Genomic DNA, 27802 nt, shown 5'->3' on the forward strand with positions numbered 1-27802 from the left:
CTGTCCTGAAGGTGCAGGATGAGTAGATGAGCAAAGGGACAGAGAAATAAACCACTTCAACAGAGGAGAAGAAATCTTTTGGAGCTCTCTGCCTCCTCCCTAGGCACATGCATACAGTACACATGCACACATGTTCTTAAATCTGTGCACTTTTTCATATTCCAAGGGGCTAGTGATCTTAAAAGAGCAGGATGCTGCATTGACTTTGCTGGAAATGCTATGGCTCCTTCCCCATGTGGGACTAATTTTGAGTGGATGGGAAGAAACAATGTCAGATGCCCGGGGAGTAAATGCAAGGCTGGTATCCTTGTCCAATTGGCCTTCCACAATTTTTCTTTCCTCCCCAAGTGGTGGAAAATGAAATCAGTCCTGACCCCTGAAGAGCTCTCTGCTTAGGAGGGCAACTGGGCCAGACAGCATCTAAGGTCCTTTCCAGATTATAGATCCTTTGGATTCACTACTAGTCCTCTTGGCACAACCTCTGCTCACTTTGTACCCATTTCTAAGCACACATTTGTCTGACTGGATAAAGTCACACATCCACAGATGGAAGAACAGATGGAGAGATGAATGACAGGGCTGCAGTCACTTCATGTGCCTCCTTTCATTTCAAGTCATGTTTGTTGAGTTGTCTCTCCAGTCTCTCCAAGACATGACAATGTGGGGGCTGAGGATGGTTGGCACTTTGTTTTTTCTGGGTGAGACTGGGCTTCAGCATGTGTCTTCCAGTGGTGACTGCAAAAGGAATGAAGATTAATGGCTACAGAGACAGCTGAACTGTTGATGAAGTAATACAGTCCAGTGACAGAATCATCTGCAATGGCATCAGATTCAGCAGAATGGCTCTCTTCCCTGGCCTCCTATGGATTCTCAAGAATAGTGGGGATGGAGCCCTGGAGAGAGCTCAAGGTAGAATCTCCTATATGCATTCTGCATTTCACATTGATCCTGATGAATGATGACACAGAGGGCAGAGAAGTCTTCTCTAATCATCACTTGAGGCTCTGGCAATGAAATAGATCATGAAAATGGATATGGCACACTTGAATCAGGAGTCAATGGAAAACAACAAATCCTGCTTCCAAAATAGATGTATCTCTCTCCTTTTCTGCTGTTTAAGGATCAGATCAGAAGGTGAGGATGATCTCCATGGTAGAATGTAACTGCCATTCTTTTTCTTACCTGGCTTTCTACAGGCAGAAGACAAGTTGGGCAAGAAGGTCTAAATGGACACTTGGAAGGGGTCCAAGGAAGGGGACAGAGGCCATGGATGCCAACCCAACAGATAGGAGGCAGCCTGCAGGAACACCTCCCAACCCTTTACATGTTCCTAGCTCCAGCCACTTGGAGGATATGAGGCTTTTTTTCTCACACTTGGAAACACAGACAACTGACAGCTCCTTTGGAGCTGGGAAGGGAAAGCCAGGTAATGTCTTCCCAGTGAAGATAATACTGATGCATGACTGTTTCCTTGAGCCAAGTTGTGGATCTACATGAGGACTCTCCAAGTGGAAGATGAAGTAGCAGCATAGGATTGTCTTCTGTCTAGAGTTCCTCATCTATATTTAAGTCCTGATGCTGACACCTGGGGTCAGGGGCAGCTGGTCAGAAAGCTTTTCTCTGACATCTGGTCAAGTCCCAGGCTGTGAGCCTGGCCACTCCTGGACTGAGGGTCAGTGGCTTGATCCAATTGCACTGGCACAGGAACTGAAAGATCCAGGAAGGAAAGAGAGTCAGAAGAGGCAGAGATAGGGAAGAGAGAGACAGGCCGCTTAAGGGAAGTTGCTAATACCCGTCATGTGGTAACAATGACAATCTACACTGAAGCACAGAGTGGTGTGTTCCTCTCTAGAGGGAAGCCCCAGAAGGATGGTTTTCAGATGTCTAAGCCCATGAGCGATATGAGTTTTTCTAGTTTGCAGAACAGCTTCTGTTCTACACACTGACCATTATGGTCCAGGGATCCAAGGCTCTCCTTACTGTACTTGCCCACATAGGACATTTCCAATAGCTTGCTCACAGTGTTGAACTCATTCATGTGCATCTGAGATTGCTCAGCCAGGTAGGCACTCATGTCCTGGTCACAGATTGCCAACATCTCTCCAATATCTGTGTAATATCAATCCAGTTCTTACACATGGGAATGTCCATGGTATAGAGAAGCTTATTAGAGGGTGAGTCTTTTCCCAGACACTGCTTTGACATGGAGAAGGAGTCCATAAAGGTCTGAACCCTCACGGGAAAGCAGGTGTCCATAATTCTGTTCTTATGGATGTCAACCACAAAGTGTCATTTCTTGACTGTGTTCATCCAAAACTGTGGAGGCGTTGTTGCTCTTCCAGGTGTGCCGACCATGCGCAGCATGAATACCATACTTATCAGCCTGCACATCCAGTAAGTCAAACACTTGATATTAGCAGGTTAGAGCCTGAGAGAGCTGTGCTGAAGACAGTCATAAGGAGGTTATCCACAAATGTTTGCGGTGTGCCCTTTCTGGACAGTAATCTTTTCAGATAGAGCTCACACAGTATTTTTGTTCCCCTAGTTGGTCTGCTCCTGGTTCCTATATCATGATTGTTCACTAGATACTATGGTTTGACTGTCAAGGCAGTGGGTGATCGTGGGTGTTTAGGAGTGAAAGTTGTTGAGGCTACCTATGTACAGAATTAGGTTTCATATTTACTTTCTGAGGACCTACAGTATAGTTGCTCACTGTGATATAGGCCATTATCTGCTTGTTACAAAAGCTGCCCCACTGCCATGTGGCACCTGGAAGGGGCCAAGGTGTTCAGTCTCTTCCAATCATTCTCATTCTCTGTGGTGATGTCTTCAATCTTATAGGATCAACTGTGCCCTACTTCCTAGTCATCATTTCAGGTGCATGGCTTTGTCCTTGGGCTGGTGGGAGGCAGGGCACATTCTATTTCTTTCTTTCTTTCTTTTTTTAGGTCATAGGTTTTTATTCAAAGAACAGAGAGTATTTTCTGATCAATAAGTCAAGGGTTTATTTGCTGAAAGAATTATAATTGCATGAGACCTAGTGATATCATAGTATCTAGCTGTTATGTTCCCTATTGGTTTGTTGCTCTAGCTTTATAAATTTTTTTCCCTGTAGATTTGCCCCAGTTAACTCTAAAGGATATGACACATGACTCTTCTTTTATAGAAGAATGTGCTAAGCATGACAGAGTTATACCGTAGTAACTAACCCTCTTACTATATTTCAGTTAATCCCATTTCCCTCTTAGCAGACAATTTGTCTTCCATTCACTAAGCTCCCATACCTTCTATTTCTATTTTCTACTATCCCATACAGCCAGGGCACATTCTAAAAGATGGCATCTAGGATCTTCTCTTTTAACTGAAGGAGAAGTCACAGATCTTCACTGGGATCTCAGAGATGTTGGCATTGTCTTGTGGTGACACAGCTCAGGGTCAGGTCTTGTACTCTATCTGCTGTCAGGTGAACTTATCCTTGCTCAGGGATTAGATGGTGTTGATCTGCTGTTTCATGACACAACAGGGAGAAAAGGTACTTCTTGGCACCATCCTTGAGGAAATTGTAGAGGAAAAAAGTGAACCAATGGGTCAGCATCTTCTCAGCCACTGACTGGCCTGTGCAGCAGCTGGAGGTGGTTCTTGTTGATGAGGTTGGCCAGGAACTGCTTGAGCACATCAGTATTATACTCCAGCTTGCACCTTAGCACTGTTGTGATGAGTGAAGCCATATGGCCATAGTTGCATATGGAGAAGTTTGAAGCTCTGCTGGTATGTGAGCATGTGGGAGAAGGACAGCAGTAACACATTGGTGTTGATGACCTTCAGGCCTTTCTTCACACATGCCTGTGAGTATCTTAGGACTTTGAACACTCAGACACAGAGTGGTCTCCAGTTCTGGGGAATGGCACCTCTGTGTTGCAGACTTTATAGTCCAGGAAGGGAATCTCAGCTCCAACCAGCTCACCTGTCAATTCATGGATTTCCTTCTGCAACTTGGTGAATGCTTCCTTGCCTTCCAGGGACATGCAGAACTCCAGGTTGTCCATGTGCACCTGCAGCTGCTTCAGCATGAGGTCGTTTTAGTGGGACTTGCATTTGTAGGCCATGAGCACAGCCACAATGAAGATGTTGATGGAGCTACCAGCAGTATGATGTTGATGATGGTAGACAGACTGAGTGAGCTGTCTGGGGCAGTGCATCTTATACCTCGGGAGTACACTAGGCCACCGATATGAGCCATCACTTTGTGCCTGCCAGTGAGGTTGGGGGTGTCTCACAGAACAGTTGCACATTTGACACAGTCATGGTGCATGGCTTCTCCCAAAGAAGCACAGTGTAGTTCAGCTTCACATTATCCCCAGTCACAGGTGGTATCAGGTGACTGTTGGGATAATGGAGGTGGCTGATCTTCACAACAGGATTCCTGGGACCGAAGGCCTCAAACACAGGGCTGAGATAGTAGGTAAAGTTGGTCTTGTTGAAGATTAGCAGGAATTGGACATTGTCCAGGATGAAGCCAAACTTCTCAGGCCTCTTGGTGAGGTTTAACTGATGGGTGGTTACCAGAGCAAGGGCTGGAACTTAGCAGGTCATGACAGTAATATTCAAACCCTCACAGATGTTAATGTTTTCCTTCTTTCCATGCAGGGCACAATCTGAGGGTTCTGCATGAGGTCCAGGTGAACACCCAGATGGAGAAGAGCATTTTCCCACTGACAATACTCCACTCTGCCTCAATGGCACTGTGCTGGAGTCTTCCACACACTCGAAGACCAGGCCCTGACAGATCCTGTGCCTGTCCACCTGCACTATCACCTTCATCTGTAGTACCTCATCTGAGGATGTGGTGTTGCAGAGGGAGTAGGATGGAGATCACCTGTGGAAGAGACAGGGATGCATCCCAAACATCACCACAAGACTAATGCTTGGTTGGGTCCTGGGATGATCAGTTGGGTGTCCTCAAATATGGACCCCAGCTGGATTCAGGCATGAAAATGTAAGAGTCTACATAGGAAAGGATGATGCTTAAGACTCATGGAAGTGGGTGGGTCTGGGCAGGTTCACAAGGCCCAAAAGCTCATTCTAGAATCTTTAGTCATAGTGGTCTCCCAGAAGTCACTTTTCTTATTCTTGTGCAAATAGACACATGGTGCATGTCGAAGGCTGCATGGAATGTGACAGACCAATGACAGCACATAATAGTGGCCACATCCTCCTGTCAACAACCCCAGGGTCACAGCTAGGGCATGACAGGGTCATTGGTCCTGTGACTCCCAGCTGCCCAGTGTGACCCTTTCTGGTCTTGGTGGGCACCCAAGGCTTGGTGGGAAATGGCCCAATAAGCTCAGAGTGTGGAGGGCAGAGGAAGATGTGAAGGTGGTGGTGATGGTCTAGGCATGGGACAGGGAACTGCCAGTGTGGACCCAGGCCCAGGGTTGAAGTGCATGTGTGCACATGTGTCCATCACCTCTGAAGGACCCTCCAGCCACAGTTTGGCCAATTATCTGACTTGCTGTTTCTGGGCCTGCTCTCTGTGACAGGCTCAGGAAAACCATGGCAACAAAGAAATTAAACATGAGCACAGATGGAGGAACACAGGCACCTGGTGTCCCGAAGGCCACATGGAGGCCAGTCCTCTGGGATTTTTCTTCCTGGCTATATGAGGCTGTCTTGGGAGAGAGTCATCAGGAAGATTCAAGTGGGCCTCTGGACCTCCAGACCCAGCATGCCAAGCCAGCACATGGTTTTCTGAACTGACTTGATGGCAGCTTTGTGGTAGTTGGCTCCCCAGTCCTAGGCTGTTGAAATTAATGCGTGGTTCCCAGGACGCTGTCCATTGCTTCCTCCTGGTTCTTAGGTGAGTCTATGATCCAAACTGTGGAGACTGCCTAGATGCTACTTATCACAGATGCCAGGAAATGGAGACACAGAGAAGTTAAGGGAGATGCTCAGATCACACAGCAGGAGTGGCAGAGTCAGAGCTGGAATTTGGAGGTCCTTGCTGCCTGCATGCTCTCTTCCAGGGTCAGGCCCATGGTGGGTGGGCCAGAATGATCTGGGCAGGAAGGCTATTGTGTGTGTGACCATCTGGCTGGGGACTTTCTGCCAGCACAGCAGGATCATCCTGCCCTTTGCTTAGACAGGTGCTGGCCTCTCCTAACTTCTCCACTCTTGGCTTTTAAAGGGAGACTGTGGAGAGTGGATTATGAGAAGCCTTTGAGAACTGGATATAAGCAAGGCGAGATGCAGCTCAACAGTTATTCCTAAAATGTTTTTCTGTAGGCTAAGATTGGCACAGTCCCAGTCATGGAAGAGGGAGATGCAGAACAGCTGCTTCTCCTAAGTTGTTTACATTCAGAGAAGCAGGAAGGCAGGTTTCTCCTGTTACAATGTCTTGCTTCTCCTGGAGAACTGCTGCTCCACCCTGTTTACCACTGGGTATAAAAGACTCACTGGAGGAGGATGCGAGACATTTTGCTTTTGGGGCTTTCTGCTTGGGGGCTTTTGCTTTTGAGGCTTTTGGGTTTTGGGCTTTTGGCTTTTGGATGAAGGGAGGCTTTTTGATGTGGGAGGCTTTGGAAGGGAAAAGGATTGTTGAAGGAGAATTGCTAAAGGGGAATTGTTAAACAGGGTTTGATAGAAAGTCAGCACCAAGAACTTTAACATTGGCTTTAGAAAAGCTAATGTTAAAGAAAAGCTAAAGAGAACATGAGACAGTGCAAGTCTGAGCACAGAGGCTTTAAGAAAGCTAAAGAGAGAGCATGGGACAGTGCAAGGCTAAGGAAAGAGACTTTAAAGAACAGAAAAGAGTTTAAAAGCAAGGTTTTAAGAAAAGACTTTAGAAGCAAAGTTTAAAGGAAAGACTTTAGAAGCAAGGTTTTAAAGAACTTCAAAGGAGTAAGGCCTTAAAAAATAAAGATAGAGAAAAGAAGAATAAAATGAAGAGAATAATAGAGAAAAGAAGCAATGAGGGTTGTGCATCTCCACCTAAGTGCCCAACACACCTGATCCTACTTTCTGTCTGACTATCCTGTGTCTTTTCTGAATCTCCAGTCACCCCCAGTTAGCCCCAGTTAGGCTTGGTAGTAACCAGGCCTGAGAGAAAGCTTGCTCCAACAAAGGAGTGAGAAAAAAGCTTGCACCAGGGGACACCTGGGGGAAATTAGGATGGGCCCAAATCTGCCTTGTTGGAGCCTGGCGCCCACAGAGCACAGCATGTTGGGAAGTTTGGCAATGGAGTGGGTTGCAGGCCTCTGGGGGCTGGGTTGCCAGGAGCAGCTTACCAAGTGTCCCTCTGGCTCCTTCAGATCCTCTATCCCAGACATGCCCCTCTTGGGGAGAAGTTTTTTTGTTTTTTTTTTTTTTTGGTGCTGGGATCGAACCCAGGGCCTCACGCATGCTAGGCAAGCACTGTACCACCGAGCTACATCCCAGTCCCCAGACATGCCCCTCTTTCTGGAGGCCTTCTGCCACACCAGGAACAGCTGTGTGAGAACATTCTGGCAGGTTCTGAGGCACAGCAGTGAGTGACAGGGGCCTCTGTCCTGGAGTCCCTCATAAACATCTACCAAGGAGAGGGGACCAATATGTGATGGCAATGCCCACTAGTGCACAGGCCTGAGCCAGGCCTCTGCACACCCATGCTTCACTTGCTGTCACTTCTGTGATAGGAACTTAAATATTTACAGAGGAAGAAATGAGGTATAGGAAGTGTAGGTGACTTGCCCAAGATCACGCAGCTTTTCAGTGGCAGAACCGGGATTTGAACCTGGTCCATGTGACTCCAAAGCCCACTTTCCCACCAAATCTCAGTGACTTCTGCATAGGAAGCAAGTAAGTAGTGAGCTTGGCCCTCAAAGAACACCTAGTTTGGTGAATGTATCAGTGATCACCACTATGCTAATGCTATGTAACAAGCATCCCCCCAGATCTCAGTTGCTTAAAATGACAAGCACTTGATCTTCTTGCCTACAGGCAGTTGGGTCACTGGTTGCAGGTTAGTGGGTTTCACCCAAAGATTTATTTTGGCTTTCACCAGTCCCTGTAACTGGTACCAGTGACTGGTTTTTTTTGTGTGTGTGTCATTCCTGTACCAGTGGCCTGTTCTCCTGGGTGGGCAGAAATGTGGTATTTCTGAAGGGTTCATCTTGGAACTGGTGCACTGTCCTGCTGCACATATCCCAAAGCAAAGCTACATGGCCATGCCGTACATCTCAGGGTGGGGAAATTCACATCATAGGCTCTGAAAAGCCCCATGGCAAGATCAGGGTGTTACACTCTCTCACAGGGAGGCAGGAAGAGCCAGGACAATAACCCAGGGGTCATAGACCTATGAGAATAACACTGTTCTGCACTTCGTCAGGTCCAAGAATCCAGGGGATTGAATATTCTCCAGGGAATAACACAGCCAGGATTTTGGAATGGGAAATAAAAAGTCAACCTGAGGAAAGGCCCCCAAGAAACTAGAAACTAGACTCATCTTCTTCTATTCCTCTTGATAGTCCTCACAGTCTCATGTTACTATGTTGCACAGAAAGATCCTAGGACAAAAGATAAAAAGAGACAAAAAAATGATTAAATATTGTTCTCTCATTTGGACACAGGAGTCAATCATAAGACTGTCTGTTTTCTGGCCAAAATTTGGTTCTGATGAAGACTGGGTTTGGCAGGTACTCACAGAATATGTAACTGATAAAAGCCCAGTAAGCCGGGAAGAAATAGATTATGCCCTTTGCTGGCAGAGGGAACATAAAACTTTGTTCCTGCTTAAAGTGCCTAAGACCAAAAACCCTAAATCAGAGGAGAAAAAAAGCAAATGGGAGCCCCTTGATTGCCTTCCTTCCCCTTATGGACCCAAGGGCCCTGACCCTGAACCTTCTCCTACCAGGAGGCCAGGGAGCCCACAGGAAAATTCACTGAGGGAGGGAAAAGAGATAGAAAATGAGGGCTCTCCGTTACCAGGCACTTCCTTTTCCAGAGAAGGGAATTGGAGCAATGTAAACAGGATATCCAAAATCTTTCCTTCCCCCACAGTGAAAATCAATCCCAGACCCTGTACCCTCTCTGAGAGGTTCCCTTAGGGGGTGGGGGAATTGGGTTTATTAAAACCTCTCTCACTAACTTGGAGGTGTGAAATTTAAAAAGAGAATTGTGTTGGCAATAATGGCACCGATAGGTTTCAGTTCTTACTGCACCCTTAAGCTCCTGTTTTCCAGGGTCACGGTCCTGCCTCCCAGGGTCACAGTCCAGCCTCAAGTCTAGCTTGAACCCTCCTTCTGCCCCGACCTCCAATCAGCATGAACCATAAGATCCTAACCAATCAGAGCATGCTGAGTCCCACTGAGGGGTATTTAAGCCCCTGCCCCTCTCTCCCTCTTTCTCTTGGCTCTCTGCTCTCTCCTTCTCCCATCTGGCAATAAAGAATCTCTTGGCCAGATCACTCCTCTCCACGTGGTCACATTTTGGGGCCCATATTTCCTTATATTTGGTGCCATGACTCGGGGCGGGTTTCCCCACTAATCCTGGTGGGACCCCAATTCTGACTCACCCCACGACCACCCTGAGGATGTGACTGGCCAGGACTCATCCTTCCAATCGCCCTCACTTGCATCCAACACTGGACATTCTTTGGTGAGTCCACCTACCCTTCTTGGGCTCCCTTTACGGTCTCTCCCTTTGGTGTCTCTGGGTTTTAGAACACTTCCCATGCTTTGGGCTATCTCTGGGCGGCTCAGACGGTAGACGGGTCCCCTTCTCCGCAGGGTTTGGATTTTACAGGGTCTGGGACCCTACAAAACCTAGGCCTAGGTAATCCAAGCCGCCGGCCTCTGGCCTGCAGACCACCTGAACTCAGCGATGGCCGAGTCACGTGCGCTTTGTGTTTTTTTTCTCGGATATTTGTACTGTGCAAGGACGCTTCACAGTACATAATATCCTCCTCTCCCATTCCGGGACCGGGTCCCTCATAATGGGTGCCTCTACGTCTTCTCTGCCATCTGACTCCCCACTGAGATGCCTCCTCAAAATTTAGACACCTTGGGTTTGACCCCAGATATAAAACCAAAAATTTGATCTGCTTTTGCACTCAAATCTGGCCCACTTATCCTTTAGACAACCAAAGTCACTGGCCCCTTTTCGGGTCTTTAAATCCCAACCTTTTATGGGACATATAACTACTGTGAGCAATCGGGATGATGGGGAGAGATTCCATTATGTCCAAGCCTTTTCATACCTCTGTCTAAATCCAGCTCTCTGACTTCATATCCTCTCTCTGTACTTTCTGTTCCCCTGCGCAGATTCTATCAGCCTGTAAACCAGTTTCTAAATCAGCCAATTCCTCTCCAAACCTCCTCCTTCCCCATGTAAGCAGACTTCTTGCACTGCTTACCATAGCTATCTCCTCCTATCTTCCTGAAAAACTTTCCCCATCATGGAGTTAAGCAAGCCACTCCTTGCCAATTCTGACCTCGAGGTGATTCCAGCTCTGAGAGAGCTCATGCTTTATTCAGTGACTGGAGAGTGGAGGTTTCATTTTGTTGAAAGCCGGCCAGTACCAATCAATGGGAGCAACCTAGAGACACAGGTGATGGCTAATCCCTTAAGCGTGTATCATGCCTCCAGGCTCTGCCTTCCCCTCCCTTCCCTAAGATGTCAGCTCACCTTTCTGCCTCCTCCATGGTTTCACCACATGTCCTCTGTCTCTGTCTGCCTTCCCCTCCCTGGGCTTACTGGGACCCTGCCGCCCATGAAAAACTTGTAGCATGGAAGCTTAGGACTTAAGTTATTCCAACTAGTTTGCCAGGCCTCTTGGTCTAAATTAACTTTAAATCAGCCACTTTACAAAAGCACTTGCAAAAACCTGCAGCTGCCACGCTCATGCTGTAACTCCGCCCCCACAAGAGGAGGAGGAAAGCAAACAGGTGCACCTGTGCACAGGATGCCGGCTCCTGGACACAGCAAAAATGCCTGCCATAGCTAGGAAAATCCATAGAGAGGATCCAGCAAATCCTGGACCGCCAGCCACACGTGGTGATGCCTGCAGCCTGCCACCACTTCCCCTAGAATAAATGCACACAGAGTACACAGGAAGGGGGGAGGGGCGACAGGCCGCAGGATCAGGCCTAGGCAGTCAGGGTCATTTGTCCCAGGTGTGTGTGGAGGGAGTGGCACCTTACACAAGTCCTGCTCCTAGCCCCACCTCACACCTCAGGGCATCAGACCCAGCCCTTGTAAGCCAATTGTTAGCTCAAGGTTATAGTTCCAGAAATAACTAAATAGACATTACTGTGGTCTCTAAACTTCTCATTTAGAATTTTCTATACCTTTGGCCTCAGCATAAATTTTTCCCTCCAAGTATTAACACTAGTTGTCCCGTATGGTACTGTTATTGGCCTGAAATGCCCCTGAATGCCCTTCTCTAACTTTACAAATGATTTATTTCTTTGTTAAAAAGATAGCCTTTATTAAAGAGGCTGCCTGCTGTTAGCTAAAAGACAGGATCCTAGCGTTTTGTTCTTTCTAGATGGGACCTGCACCTTCCAGTCTTTGGCTGGTAGATGTTGGAAGCTTTGTACTGAGGCCTGGCCTCAGTATGCCTTGGGTGACCAAGAGAAGTGGCCTTCACAGGATTCCTTAAATTATAATACCATACTCCAGTTAGACCTTTTCTATAAAAGTAAAAAAGTAAACTGAGGTCCCCTATACAAATTTCTACCTTCTAAGCCACCCCAGTACTCAGAACCTCTTAATGGGTGCTTCCCTCTCCAACATGCAGTGGTAGGAAGAGGGCAAGTCTTAAGTCCCCTTCCAGTTATCAGATCTAGGGGAAATTTAAAAAACATCTAAACAGCTGTACTCATGCCCAGACAAATACATTCAAGCCTTTAACTCTGTGAGCCAAACCTTTCAACTGACATGAAAGGATATTTTGCTTCTACTAGACCAGACTCTTATCTCATTAGAAAAGCAATGAGTTCTGGCCCAGGCCACTCAGGTTGGAAATGATTTTATGGCTCAAGCAGTACAGTGCAGCTTTACAAGCATAAAGTCCTGAGTTCAAGCCCAGTACAGCCAAAGTAAAAAATAATAATAATAGTATTTGCAGCTGTGGAAGTAGCTCAATGGGAGAATGTCTGCCCAGCATGTGCAAAGCCCTGGGTTCAATTCCCCAGCATTACTTAAAAAAAAATGGTAAAGAAGATAAGTGGCATTAGTGTCACTTCAGCCATCTCATAGTAGAAAAACGTAGTTTAACCTAGACCAGATCCCTCATTCTTCAAGTGAGGAAACTGAGGCCCAGAACAGTTCAGAGACTTGCTCTCCAGAGTGTCAGGTGTCAATGTAAAATAACAACTTTACTTTACAGCAACAACCTATCAGAAAGCATACCATGGTGGACTCAGAGTCACAGGTGAGAGAGGTTCTCCTCAAAGATAAATTTCTAACAGTCAGCCCCAGATATTCGTAAAAACTCAGACTGTGGCTGAAGGGAAAATGTCATTGGACCAAGTAACACAGCAGCCATGTCTGTATTTATAGCTATGTCTGTATGTCCGGGACCTTACTAACAGGAGAGAAAAAGATAAGAGACACCATGGCCTCATTGCTGCTCTCAGAGGGCCCCACCTGACTGGGGCCTGTATCCTGAACTTGCTACCGTGGTGGACAGGAGGGGCACTTCTGCAGAGAATGCTTAAGGGGAGACAGCCCCACCCCCAACCGGGACCCTGCCCTCTGCAAGGGTAACCACTGGAGGTCTAAGTGCCCCCATCACCTGATGGAAGGCGAGATGCCACCTTCTATGGATTGATGGGTCCAAGCCTCCTGTCCACATTCCACTTCTTGGAATCAGTGTTGAGGAGCCATAATGGCAGAAAAACAAAAGGCCATTTTCCTCCTAGACGTGGAGTCTGTTTCTGTTTTACCTTTTTCTCCTGGTCCCCGGTCCAATGACAAAAGTTATCGGGGCAAATCTGGATAGCCCCTAGAGCTCTAGTTTACCTGGCCTCTGGCCTGCTCTTGGGGAGATCTGCTCTTCTGTCACTCTTTCCTCATAGTACCTGAAACTCCAGTGTCCCTGCTGGGACAGGATTTACTATCTCAATTAAAAGCTCAAATTCTCCTCCCCCCAGGCAGCTATTTCTGCTACCCTCTCCTTCAGGAACAAAGAAGATTCCACAGTGTGGACTGATGAGATGAGTGTAGGGCGAGCCAGAACAGCCCTTCCTATTCAAATAAAACTCAAAAATCCCTCACAGTTTCCACACCTAAAACAATATCCCCTCAAGCCTGAGGGACGATGAGGCCTTACGCCTATCATAAATTCCTTAAAACAACAAGGGCTACTAATTAGTTGCTCCAGCCCCTATAATAAATTTAAAATTCTTATAAAAGTTAATTTTAAAATACAAGTTACAAAGTAAACAACTGGAAAGGATATAGATAGGTAACAAATGCATTTTTTGAAAAGTTAAAGGAAAAATAAGTGTCTTTGGATAAGAAAGGATTTTGTAAAAAAAAGGGTTTATCCTAAAGATTGTTTCCAATAGGAGGGATAAGGACAAACCATCAAAGGGTTTAGTATGCTGTAAGTTTAAAAGTGTATAATAAAAACTTCAATGTGTGATAAAGTTAAAGTTAAATATAATCTAAGAGTTGCCTAAAAGATTTTTAGGGTCATGTCAAATTAAATCAAATCCTCTGTCTATGAAATAACAAGGTTATCTTAATATTGTTCTGCTCTGAGTAACATCTACAAAAAAACATTACAGAGAAGGATTTTATCAAAGAAATTATTTGTGTTTTCTGCTGATCTTGTCAAGCTTTAAGTACTACTAAATCAGAGTTCAATTACATATTTGCTTATGTGTCTTAAATGACCACCTTGTAACAGTGTTATGTTATACTTTATCTAAATATGGTACAAACATTTAAAAGGTTAAAAGTCTCAATTTATATAAAATAATGAGCTAAAGCTCTCTTTTATCTAAGAGTGTTACATTTAAATCCTGACAGCCTCTGCCTCCCACAGGTCACCTACCTAGGTGTGGCCTTAAAGGGACAGACTCATTCCTTGAGTCTTAAATCCATCAACCCAATCTTTCATTTCCCAACCCCCATACCATAAGACAGCTTACAGCTTTCCTGGCAGTTATAGGATTTTGCAGAATTTAGATCCCTAGGTATGCAGTCACTGAACAGACACCTTTTATGCTCCTCCTAATATTCCTATTTGGGTCTTAAATAATGTATGGTCACCCCTTTCTCTTAGAAAAACTTGCCTCCAACAGACTTTGCTCCTCTGGCTGGCTACCTGCCTTCTCAGGAAACTTCTCAGAGAGCATGCAAACCAGATCCTGCCCCACCCTATAACAATTTCTGTTAAACCAGAGCATCTTGTTCTCCAAAAAGGATATTCTACCCTCTCCATTGGGACTTCGATGGACCAGCCCTCATCTGGTCATTCTCATGACACCCACTGCTGTCAAGCTCAGTGGGTCCCCCAATGGCGGCACCTCTCAAGAAACAATTAGAGAAATGGAGAAGGGAACTGGAGGACTCTTGAAATTGTCTAGGGAAGAACATTTCACAGTGTTTCTCCTGGACAATGCCCATCCTAATGCCTGTGTTCTTGCTCTCCTGTTCTTAAGCTTCCTCCCTGTATCATACTACATGTCTGCTATTGCTAATCAAAAATTTAACCAGTTGTACCTTCAGGGATACCAACCTCTCCAAAATGCCAGGATAGTTGGCTGATACCCACCATGCAGAGGTCGGAGGATTGGCCCAAGACTCTTTATGACCTGTGGCTACAAGGGACCTTCATCAACTTCAGGGAAGAGGAAATCTTCATTTTTGGAGCCTGGGTATATGCCATCATGAGGCTCAGCACCCCAACATTGTTTGCCAACTAACACTCCCTTCCCCTACGCTGCCCCTTGCCAGCTTGAAGAAGCCAGTGCGAACACAACGCCCCCCCTTCCTTAACAAACAAAAAAGGGAGGAATGTTGGCAATAATGGCACCGATAGGTTTCAGTTCTTACTACACCCTTAAGCTCCTGTTTTCCAGGGTCACGGTCCTGCCTCCCAGGGTCACAGTCCAGCCTCAAGTCTAGCTTGAACCCTCCTTCTGCCCCAACCTCCAATCAGCATGAACCATAAGATCCTAACCAATCAGAACATGCTGAGTCCCACTGAGGGGTATTTAAGCCCCTGCCCCTCTCTCCCTCTTTCTCTTGGCTCTCTGCTCTCCCCCTCTCCCATCTGGCAATAAAGAATCTCTTGGCCAGATCACTCCTCTCCACGTGGTCACATTTTGGGGCCCATATTTCCTTACAAATTGAGGTCTCTGCTAGAAGATCCACATGGGTGGCAGATCAACTTGACCAATTCCTTGGCCCACAGATTTACATGGACTGAACTATTGTCCATTTTAAGCATCTTGTTCTCTGGGGAGAAAGGAATGATAAGAAGGGCAGCCATGATGGCTTGGGAATGCAGCTTCCTCTGGGTCCTGATATCCTCATAGATGTAAAGTTTCCCAGTCAGAAGCCCCAATGGCATAACAATGATGCTGTTCATCAGAGTTACATGAGAGTTCTCAGAGATTTAACTACAAAGGGAATCCAGGAAGCAGTTTCCTGATCTCATAACACAGACAGGGCCTTTGATGTTCAACAAGGCAAAGAGGAAGGCTCCACTGAATTCTCAAATAGATTAAAAGAGCAGGTGCGAAAATACTCAGGACTAGATGTGGGGGACTGCCTAGGTCAGGGCACGTTTAAACTTCATTTTGTAACAAATAACAGGCCTGACATAACAAAAGAAAGTTGCAAAAATTTAAAAAATTGGAAAGATAAAAATATGAAAGAACTATTAAGGGAAGCCCAAAGGTTTATGTAAGGAGAAATGAAGAAAAACAAAAGCAAAAGGCCAAGATGATGCTGTCCACCATAGAGCAAATGAGTCAAAATGCAGTGGCCCATGGGCCCAGGGATGATGAGCTCCCTAAGGAGGACACCAGAAAGGGCCAAGAAAGGGCAATACCCCGAGGGACAACCAATGGAGAAATAAATGTTACAAAGTGGTAAGGAGCGGCATTTCAAGAGAGAACGCCTAAGTTAGAAAAAGGAGGCGTCGTTTGATGAAGACTAAGTGTGTCGTGGACTATTTTACTTTAAGGAGTCCTACCAAGAACCCTTGACAAATCTACAGGTAGGATCTGAGCTAAATGAAATAAACTTTTTAATTGATTCTGAAGTGTCTCTCTCATCTTTAGCATTCCATCCCCCTTGCATGCAGTTGTCATCTGATAGCTTATTAGTTTCTGGATTGAAAGGAGAGGGCTCCCATGTCCCTCTATTCAGAAAAGCCCCTGTAAGGAATAAAGATAGACAGACAAAAGTAGTCTTTCTTTCTCTTTGTCCCTCAAGCAGGAACCAATCTCTTGGGCTGAGACTTAATGTCAGAATTGGAGATAGGATTAAACACACATCAAAAACAGATTCAGATATCTCTCAACCTATTGTCTCTAAGGAAGAACAACAAACTCTTCCAGAGGTCTGGACTAGGGACAGAAACTGAGGAGGACTAAAAGTTCCTCCAATTCACATTGAACTAAAAAGTAAAGGAGAAGCTGTCAGGAGGAGACAGTATCCACTCCCCAAGAGGAAAGGCTGGGATTGCAAGCTATCATTGAGGGTCTACTCAGGGAAGGCCTTCTTGAGTCCTGCACATCCCCTTACAACACCCCAATCTTCCCAGTTAAGAAGCCTGATGGCTTTTATAGATTAGTCCATTATCTAAGAGCCATCAACCGAATTGTGCAAAGTGGACACACCTGGTGGTCCCAAATCCTTATACCCTCCTCAGCAAGATGCCACATGATCATAAATGGTTTAGTGTAGTAGAATTAAATGATGCCTTTTGGTCCTGTCCCTTAGCTGAGGAGAGTAGAGATTCCTTTGCCTTTGAAAGGGTGGAACCCTAAATGGCAAGAAAACGACAACACCGATGGACAGTTCTGTCTCACTGATTCTCAGAACCCCCTAACCTGTTTGGACGAAGCCTTGAAGAAGTGTTGAAGAATTTTAACCACCCCCCCCACACGGATTAAGTTACTTCAATATGTAGATTATTTGTCAATCTCAGGGGACAAAAAGAAAGAATTAACAGAGACAACTACTGCCTTGCTTAATTTTCTGGGTCAACAGGGACTGAGAGTGTCAAAGTCCAAACTACAGTTTGTAGAGAAAGAAGTTAAATACTTGGGACATCTTACTAGTGAAGGAAAATGGAGACTAAGCTGATAGTGGATTTCTGGAATAATTAGTAACCTTCTTCCAACTATCAAAAGGGAGCTAAGAAAATCTTGGGTCCTATTGGGTACTGTAGATTATGGATAGATCATATGCCCTTAAAACAAAGGGCCACCTGACCCTTTTCTTTGGAAATCAGAGAAATTATAGTCCCTAGACTCCCTAAAGCAGGCCCTTATCACTGCTCCAATGCTAGCTCTACCCTCTTTAGAAAAGCCATTTCACCTATTTGTAACTGTGGATAAGGGAATAGCCTAGGACCATGGAGGACAAAGACAGCCAGTTGCCTACCTCTCCAAGATCTTAGATCCAGTCTCAAGGGAGTGGCCAGAATGTATTCAATCAGTTGTAGCCTCTGCTGTGAGCAGAAAATTGACCTGTAGGGGAACCCCGATTGTAAGCATACCTCATCAAGTGAGAATGACCCTTAACCAGAAGGTAGGGAGATGGTTAACTGACTCAAAGATTTTAAAATATGAGGCCACTCTGCTGGAAGGGATGATCTGATACTCACCTCAGATGATTGCATAAACCCAGCTAACTTCCTAGTGGGAGAATACTCCTCAAGTCCTATTGAACAAGCTGTCTAGAACCGATAGAATACCAGGCCAAGGTGAGACAAGACTTATGAGAAGACTCCCTTTAAGACCAGTGATAAGTTCTTTGTGGCTGGTTCTTCCCAGGTAATTGAAGGAAAGAGACACAATGGATACTCAGTGATAGATGGAACTCACTTAACTGTAATTGAATCAGTCCAACTACCTAGTAACTGGTCAGCTTAAACTTGTGAATTATTTGTACTTAATCAGGCCCTAAAACTTTTAAAGAAAAGGGAAGGAACTATCTACTCAGAATCCAAATATGCATTTGGAGTAGTACACGTTTGGAAAAATTTGGACTGAATGAGGTTTTTTTTTTTTCAAAATTTTTCTTTTTTTTTAAATTTTATTATTCATATGTGCACACAAGGCTTGGGTCATTTCTCCCCCCTGCCTCCACCCCCTCCCTTACCACCCACTCCGCCCCCTCCCTCTCACCCCTACCCCCTCAATACCCAGCAGAAACTCTTTTGCCCTTATTTCTAATTTTGTTGTAGAGAGAGTATAAGCAATAATAGGAAGGAACAAGGGTTTTTGCTGGTTGAGATAAGGATAGCTATACAGGGAGTTGACTCACATTAATTTCCTGTGCGTGGGTGTTACCTTCTAGGTTAATTCTTTTTGATCTCACCTTTTCTCTAGTTCCTGGTCCCCTTTTCCTATTGGCCTCAGTTACTTTTAAGGTATCTGCTTTAGTTTCTCTGCGTTAAGGGCAACAAATGCTAGCTAATTTTTTAGGTGTCTTACCTATCCTCACCCCTCCCTTGTGTGCTCTCGCTTTTATTATGTGCTCAAAGTCCAATCCCATTGTTGTATTTGCCCTTGATCTAATGTCCACATATGAGGGAGAACATAAAATTTTTGGTCTTTTGGGCCAGGCTACTGAATGAGGTTTAATTAACAGTAAAGGAAAAGATATTGCTCACAAGGAACTTTTCACTCAAATACTAGAAAACTTAATGAAACCTGAAGAAATAGCAGTAGTTCATATATCAGGGCATCCAAAAGGGCATAATATAGAGTCCCAAGGAAATAGAATGGCAGATGAGACTGCCCTGCAGTCCGAGGCACCCATTTTCCATCTTCCCCTGGTCATATACCCCCTTGCATTACCCCAAAGTTTTGTCTTCAAGAGGAGAAGTGATTATCAGAACTAGGAGCCTCCAAAACTCCTGAGGGAAAATGGATTTTTACCTGATGGTAGAGAAATGCTCACCAAACCAATAATGAGAGAAATAATGTCTCATCTACATAAAGGAAGTCATTGGGGACCTCAGGCTATGTGTGATGTAATCTTAAGAAAATATGGCTGTATAGTAATATACACCATAGCTAAACAAATAACTAAGAGTTGCCTGACCTGTAGAAAAGACAATAAGCAAGCTTCAAGAAAACAGCTCCTAAGAGGAAGGAGTCCAGGATTAAGAACATTTCAATGTGTTCAGGTTGATTATACTGAAATGCCCAAGGTAGGGCAACTTAAATATCTCCTGGTTACAGTAGATCCTTTGACTAATTGGGTGGAGGCTATTCCATTGCCCAGTGCCACTGCCCATAATGTAGCCAAGGGATTATTAGAATCCATAATTCCAAGATTTGGATTAATAGAAAATTTAGACTCAGACAATGGGAGCCATTTCACAGCCACCATCACTAAAGATCTTACTCAAGCCTAATTATGTCTAGGGAGTATCACACTTCTTGGCAACCTCAATCCTCTGAAAGGGTAGAAAGAATGAACCAAATCCTAAAGAGACAAATAACCAAACTAATACTAGAGACCAAACTTCCTATTTGGCATGGACAAAATGCTTTCCTATAGCACTCCTCGAATTAGAATGGCCCGTAGGAAAGACATTGGCCTGTTTCCATATAAGATGTTATATGGGTTACCCTATTTAGGAATGTCCTCAGATCTCCTCACTATGGAGACAAAGGGCTAGTTTCTTAAAAACTATGTACTGGGTATCTCCTCATCTTTAATTTCTCTTAGGCTACAAGGCCTTTTGGCCCTACTCCTATTCCCAGCTCACTCTTACAGACCTGAAGAATACATCCTGATAAAAACGTGGAAGGAGAGCAAACTCAAGCCCATGTGGGAAGGACACTGTAAGGTTTGACTTACAACTGAGACACCTCTCTTAACAGCAGAATGAGGCTGGACCCATTCTACGAGAGCCAAGAATTCTCCTGATCCCTCACCATGGAGAGTGATGGATAGCCACTCCAAACATGTACCCTATGAGACTGATTATAAAAAGGCTATGAGAGCCTGCCTGGTAATCTTAGGTGCTATCTCCTATGCACCTCCTGGGATCCTTAAGGATTTTTCTAAAATACCTGCGATAAGGATTGAGAATTTAGCTCAGTGGTAGAATGCTTGCCTGTCCCTTGTGAAGCCCTGGATTCAGTCCCCAGCACCTCCAAAAAAATATTCCTAAGACAAAGAATTCTGTAATTGTGGCTACTTCTAATGAGTATATCCTTTTGCTTCACTTCTGACTGATGACATGAATTGACTCCCACCATTCCAACACTTCCTGAACTAAATGAAATATAATCTGATATATATGATATGTGATAGTTGTAACTATTTTTAACCTCAGTGCTATGGCAACTAGTATTTTAATGTAAACACTTACACCTTACGATGACCTAAGAAACATATCTAGGTGCACTCCATCCAAAAAACTCCTCTTTAAAACAGACATCAATACAGTACTGTAGAAGCAACTGGACTATCTCTCTTGAGTTCCATCTTACAGAATAGATCAGGGTCTTTCTAAAACAACAGAGATAATGTCACCTTTGAGTACTTTCATAAAGTCATTTCTACAGATAATTGGATATATTTCCAATTTAGTATCTTGCCTGTTAGTGTAGAATGTGCCATTTAGTAACCGATAAAAATGTATTGGGAACACAATGTTTGCCTTTGTAAATTATCTCCAAACCTAAAAGTAGACATTAAACAGGGATTCTTTTGGTCCACTGTGGTATCACATACAAGAATTTCAAATTTGATGTCCTTGGATGAACAATAACTATGATGAAGTTATTTATCTGAAGTAGGGAAAGGTTTACATAAAGAAGTCTCCATTTATTTCCTATTCCAATATAGTAAATTGTCACTTGTAGTCACTAAAGTTTGAGTAAGTAGAAGCTGTTTGCCTGATTAAAATAGTAACTGTAATGTGAAAATTATATTAATGATAATGGTAATATTAGTCAATGTAGTTTCAGTTAGTGATTCTGATAACTATATGCTAGGCACTAAACTAAAGGCTGTGTAAATAATTGCACAAACACCCTTCAAGAGTGTTAATTCTCTTTTCCACACCAGGGAACATATTCAGTGATAAGTCATGTTGTCAAGTTCACACACCTAGCAAATGGAAAGGATAGGAATTGAAAACAATTTTGTGTGACTCTAAGGCCTTCTCCTTACTACCCACATAGGACTTATCTTCATTAAAGTTTAACCAATTAAATATATTTTCATTTCCTTTGCCATGTCAAATAAAAAGTACAACATTAACATAAATTCAGTAGGAGAAAGGAACAAAACACGACAGCATCCATTAACAGCAAGTAATAGTCACTGAGGGATAACCTAACCTCAATATTCTTCAACAAAAGCAATGTAAAGCAGAATCATCCAAGAGACTCCTTTATTCCTATTTATGCTTATCAAATCATTCTCAGTAAAAATATATAAGAAGCAGAAGTAAAAATACTATAAAATTACAAATTTTACAGTGAACCAAAAATTAAACTAATTTATAAATATCAAACATAAGTCAACATCTTAAGGGAATATGCACTCTATTACATACCTTACTTTGTGCTGCTTACAACAAATAATTTCTTTTCTAAATAACTGATGGTTTATGTTGATATTTTCACTGTGTCCCAATGAGTTAATCTTCTTCTCACCAATTAAAAACTTCTGACTTGACAGATTGTTACCTGTAGAATGGGACTTAGGTGTTTTATTTAAGTGAAAGGACAATACCTTTTATGAGCATCATGTGCCTGTATACTTGCACACTTGGATATGAGGAATAGTGACATACAGTATTTGTTTTCCTTTACAGCAAGTAAAAGTGGCATGAGGTGATCCTGTAAAACAAAAAATCTCCATTTATACTTCACATAAATATTTCTCAACTGAATGAAAAACTTATGAAAGACCCTATGAACATAAGACACACAGAGTCAGTGATCAGCAGTCTCTTCCATCTCACCCACTGTATTTCATGTACTGATCCTTCTTTTTGAAATGACCTTCTCCTGCCTAGAGTTGTCATAATAACCCCATTTCTCTACAAAACTCACTTCATTCACTGCTTCCACCAGTCTTTGCTTCTATCAATGCAAAGATGCAAAAAATTGTATCTGTGATTGTTCCCATCTAAACCAAGAGCTTTTGATGGCCAGCACTGTCTTTATCTAAGCAGCCCCAAGTCCAAATAGTAAATATTTCTAGTATGTTATTGAATAAATGAGCTAAATTACCATGTCTAGATCAGGGTCTGTATTCTAAAGAATATTTACTTTTCTACATGTACTGTGCCCCAACAGAATGATTCAATGATCATTTGTTTGAGAAATATGACAAAGCTATGCACTATATTAAAGAAATTTTGTTTAATTTCTATTTTGCAATGTTTTGTGACAAACAGTAGCGTTTGAATTAGAGTTTCAAGAATACTGCCTTGAGAGCTTTCTGAAGACACAGTTATTTCCTATAAGTCATGGCGAAAGCTTGATTTCTTTACTGTCTTCTATGTATGATGTCAGGATTCTAGCTAACAATACCAGACTGCTGCTCCAACAGGGTGTCTAAAGAAATAGACTCTAAAGTAAATGAGATGGGCTTCAATGAGATGACTATGGCTTATTACTACATAATCTACAGGGATTTTCCTACTATAAGATAAAAGATTCTTACCTTCACTGTTATAAAACTCAATATAAAATTTTATTCTCAATTATGATGATAATCCTGTGACCCTCATGCACATCTACTGTTTATTTGTTGAAACCATGATTCACTATGTAGACCAAGCTGGCCTGGAATTCACAAAAATCTTGTTTCAGACTCCCAGGTGCTGGAGTACAGACATTTGCAACCATGACAAACTTATCTTACTATATTCCCTCAACTACCTAATTTCCAAATTGGTCTGCATTTATCTAATTAATATCTCATTCCATTCTCCTTCTTTAGCATTACTGCAAATGCTGACAACAGCATCCACATTTCCATTTATCATAAAATGTTTCTGGGGTGAATTCAAGTATGATATATTTGATATATTGTAAGAAGTTTTGTAAATGTTGTAATGTACTCCCACCCAGCACAATAAAAAATTTAAAAAAGAAAATCAACCATGTTTTGCCAAAAAAAAGTTTGTTTTATTTTTTAAAAGGTTATTTCCATGTACCTCCACCCAGCACAATAAAAAGATAGTTATTACAAAAAAAATTCATTTCCAAGGCAATTTTCATTTTCTGTGTGGTTTCACACAAGCTAGAAAAAATCTTTTGTGAAAAAATACTTGAAAAAAGGAATTACCCTTAACAAATTCAGTATTTTCATGTATATTTGTCATGAATGCATAGACGAAAACCTAACTCTCTCATACTTATTCAATGTATCAGTACTTACAGTGACATGTTCAACAATTAAGTTATTTAAAAATATTTTTATTCAGGAAATGCTTGAGCTCCTAAGCATTAAAAATTAAACCAAAACTTGATACAGTTAAAACGTGTATTTTAAATGCTTTGAAATTAACGTTGGATAATCCATACCTGGGTTTGTTCTTCAATATCTGCACCATATGCAAGCAGTCTGTTATCCATTGATGTGTTCCCATTACAGATAGCGTAATGGAGAGCTGTATAGCCAATGGTGTCCTTAATGTTCGGATCAGCACCATGTTTTAGAAGAAATGTTGCACATTCCTCTTGCTCTCACTGCACAGCCTGAGGTTATTGTACCAAGAAATCCACTGTCATTTCATTGAACTCACATTAAACTTTCCACAGGTTTCATCAGCAACTTATATTCAATGAGATAAAGTCATTGTTTTTTCTTAGTATTTAAATCAAATCCAATTCTTCTGAAATTGATAATTACAATCTACCTTAAGCAAAGATGTGCAGTTTTCTCTGTCATAGGTGTCAATCTCACACTTATTCCCCACAAGGATAGTTGCCACTTCTAGATGCCCATGGGCACAGGCAAAATGCAGAGCAGTTCTGTACACATGAGGGAGATTTCATGAAATTGTAAATAACCATTCCACAATATACAATTTTTCATGCAATTGTAACCATTAAATGACATTTAATTCCTCAACCTTCTAAAGAGTATACATATATATATATGTTTGTATATATGTATATATATATATATTTCTGAAGGAATGTCAATACTTATTAACAGTTGTTACAATATTAAAGGAAAACTAGGCTATTTTATCAAATTTTGTTCATGCATATGGTGCTGTGGATAGAAAAAATGACCTCTTGTATTCTAGGCAAGTGTTCTAACATTGAGCTACATAGCAAGCCCAAAGAAGCCTTTTAAATAGAAGAGCATAATCTTTGGATTTAATTCACCTAGGGTTTGGTTCCTACTCTGATCTCTCTTAACTTCTTGCTATCTCTTAGTCCGTCTATGCCTCAATTTCCTCATCCATAAGATGTGGATCAAAATAATAATCTCACAGAGATTGCCTAGCAAGCATGAGGCTCTGAGTTCAAACCCAAGTAGCAAAACTTAAAAGAATAGTAATCACACAGGACACAGCTTTGATACTTCAGTAAGAAACTGCAAAGAATTTAAAGCAATTCCTTGTACATAACAGCTCAATACACATTAGATAGAATTACTATAACTACTACTTTAAAAACACAATATTTCAAGTAAGTGAAATATTAAATATTAATTTAATATTAATAAATAAGGATATTAATTATCCTTATTTTCTAGCTGTTTTAAGTATTAGGAATTTCAAAGAATAAATTATGATTTTTTATTGAAAAATTGTGTCCTCTTTACCTAGGCTACCTTCAAACTCAGGATCCTCCCCGCTCATCTTCCAAGTAGCTGAGATTACAGGCATGCAGCACTGAGCCTAGCTTATGATACTCTTTTTCTCCTATTTTACATCTTTGATATTGGAATGCCACTTGTAATTCATGATGTATTACAACTATAGTTAGCAGCACTTCAAACTTTTTTTATTTTTCTATTCTTTTTTATTTGACAGTGCTGGGTTTGAATTCAGGGTCTCATGCTTGCTAGGCAAGTGCTCTACCACCTGAGCCACTCCACTCTGTCAGCCCCTAACTTTTTTCCCTTAATACATAAAATAAAGGGTCATTACATAATCCATGGTGGCTCCCATTAATTGAACTATAACAAATACATCAGGTCTTTTGTATTCTTTGTCATGTCATTGACATTTAAATAAATTTTAGGACTTAAGAGTTGTCTTCCGTATTATGCTTATGTCTGCACTTCAACAAAATTATAGATATGGGCAGAACAGGTTCTACGTGGAAGTGGGGTGGGGAGAGGGTGGGAGAGGGGGCAGGGGGGAGAAATGACCCAAATAATGTGAATAAAATGAATAAAAATTAAAAAAAATACCTTGAACATAAAAAAAGTACTATGAGTAAAGAGGATTGTATAGCAGCAACAAGAAAAGTATAAACAGAGCAATACTGGCTTGGTTTTCAAGAAAATTAAGCCAAAGGAAATTCAGGATTCAAATAAGTATGGATATTTTACAAAATATTCAGATTTACAGAATGTTTGAAAGCCAAATATTCCTAGTAGATAATATCAGTCTTTGCTTCTGTTATAAATATTAAAGGAACACTTAAAGCTTATCTTTATAATTTCCTAACTTCGTAAATGCTTTGGTTTGAAGGGGGTGGAAAAGTTTCCATTAAATTAAGTCTTATTCTTTCAATTTAAGATCTCTAACCTTGTTCTAATAGACAAAGAAATATGAGTTTTTTAAAGGATGGAAAGGTCCTGAGAGATAATAGAATATATGTGCTTCACACTCAGTGTCCACATTACATTTGCTGAAAAAATGTATTGAGAAAAAATGGGTAGATGTTTTAGGGGAGTTCCACACATTTAAAGAAATGTTTTATAAAATAAAGCAATATTTTCACAGTTGTAGACATGTGTATTTGCTTTTTTCCTAAGGATGCAGCTAAGATAAAATGGTTATTTTATAATTATTTGTATAAACATAACAAAGCAATATACAGTAAAGACATGGGTGCAATAAAATTTATACATAATAAAGTCTACATGCATAGGTAAAAAGATTATCTGTACTTCTGAAGAAGATAAAAATTGGCAGAATACACAGATACACACACAAAATTATTAGAAAGTGAGAAGTTTTTATCTGTGCAAAAGACATAATCTTGCTTTTCCTAAGGATTTTTAAATTAAAAATAAAAATTTACTGGAACTTCTGCACATGTATATTGTAGAAAGTACAGGTAAGAAAAATAAAGAGAAGTGCATGGAGAACTATTCCCAAACATAGGCATATGCTAAGTTAAAAAACAAGAATCAAAAATGTAAAAATCCTGAATTAATACTGAGTATGTGTTCTGGTATCAATGAAACGAAGTTAGAAACAAATAAAAAAGCAATGATAAGCCCAAAATATTGGAAATAAATAAGACTAAAATGATAAAAACAGGAAAAGAAAATTTGTAATTCAAATGCCTGAACATAACATATTTTATCACAGTTTGTGCATATTTTTGGACAAATCAGACTACTTGTATGTTTATACAATTATGTTCACATTTTGTCATTTGATGTAACAAAGTACATCTTTCCAAGGTGGTGGTAGGGGGAGGAAGAGGAGGAGGAGGAGGAGGGGGAGGAATTGCTGGTAAAAGGAAGAGGAGGAGGTGGTTATAAGAGGTGGAGAAGGTGGTAGGAGGAGAAAGAGGTGGTGATGGTGGGAGCAGGAGGTGGTAGTAGTAAGAGGAGGAAGAGGAGGAGTTGGTAGAAGGAGGTGGTGGTGGTAGGAGGAAGAAGAGGTGAGGAGTTGGTAGGAGGAGGAAGTGATAGAAGAAGTAGGGGAAGGATGAAGACGAGAAGTTTCTTTGCAGCTTTCTTCAATAAACAGCACATATACATAGGTATATACTGAAGGAAAAAGGATACTGAACTTTATTCAAAGTTTAGGTGTGAAGTGGATACATCGGAGAACTATTTCTCTCACTCACTTTTCAATGTATGTAACAATGGCTTTCTTGAGCGTGTGCTTAATTTTGCTAATTAAATCTCTTATGAATTGTCAAAGGGGATTTACCAAGAGATGGGGAAAGAGTTGAAGCTGCTCATAAAGATGGCCTGGGCTCTGGACCCCACACAGATGTGCAGGTGACAGGTACTGAGGAGCCAACGTTCTCCCTACCCACCCAGAGGAAGGGTCACTTGTCAGACCATGGCCCAGTCCCTCTCCCTCTCCCCTGGGTGACAGGTACTGAGGAGCCCAGTACCCTCTCCTCTGTTGCCCCCATACCCTCAGGAAGGGTCACTTCTCAGGCGTTTCTCTCCCCATCCCCTCACTGGTAACCCCCTGTTACCTGTACTGCTTGTCCCTGGCATCCACGGCCCATCTTCCACTGCTGAGGAGAGCCTTCACTTCCTCCACATCGCCTCTGCTCGCAGCCCTGTGGATCTTGGCGTCAGACTTGGGCTTGGAGTCGAAGCTGCGCTGATCAGCGCCTCTACTGCCAGGTCCCTTGGAGGCCAGAACCCTACTGTCACAGAAACCCGGGGGCATCTTTTCCTGGGCCTCTAAGCCAAAGATATTTTTCAT

The 27802-nt window shown here is 42.4% G+C and overlaps 1 pseudogene; it reads right to left on the bottom strand.

Annotated features, from left to right (window-relative positions):
* Window positions 1–1876: 1876 nt before the first annotated feature.
* On the bottom strand, window positions 1877–27802 carry LOC109676647 (plexin-A4 pseudogene; annotated as a pseudogene).

This window comes from Castor canadensis, chromosome 16 (genome assembly GCF_047511655.1).
Source record: "Castor canadensis chromosome 16, mCasCan1.hap1v2, whole genome shotgun sequence".
Classification (NCBI taxonomy): domain Eukaryota; kingdom Metazoa; phylum Chordata; class Mammalia; order Rodentia; family Castoridae; genus Castor; species Castor canadensis.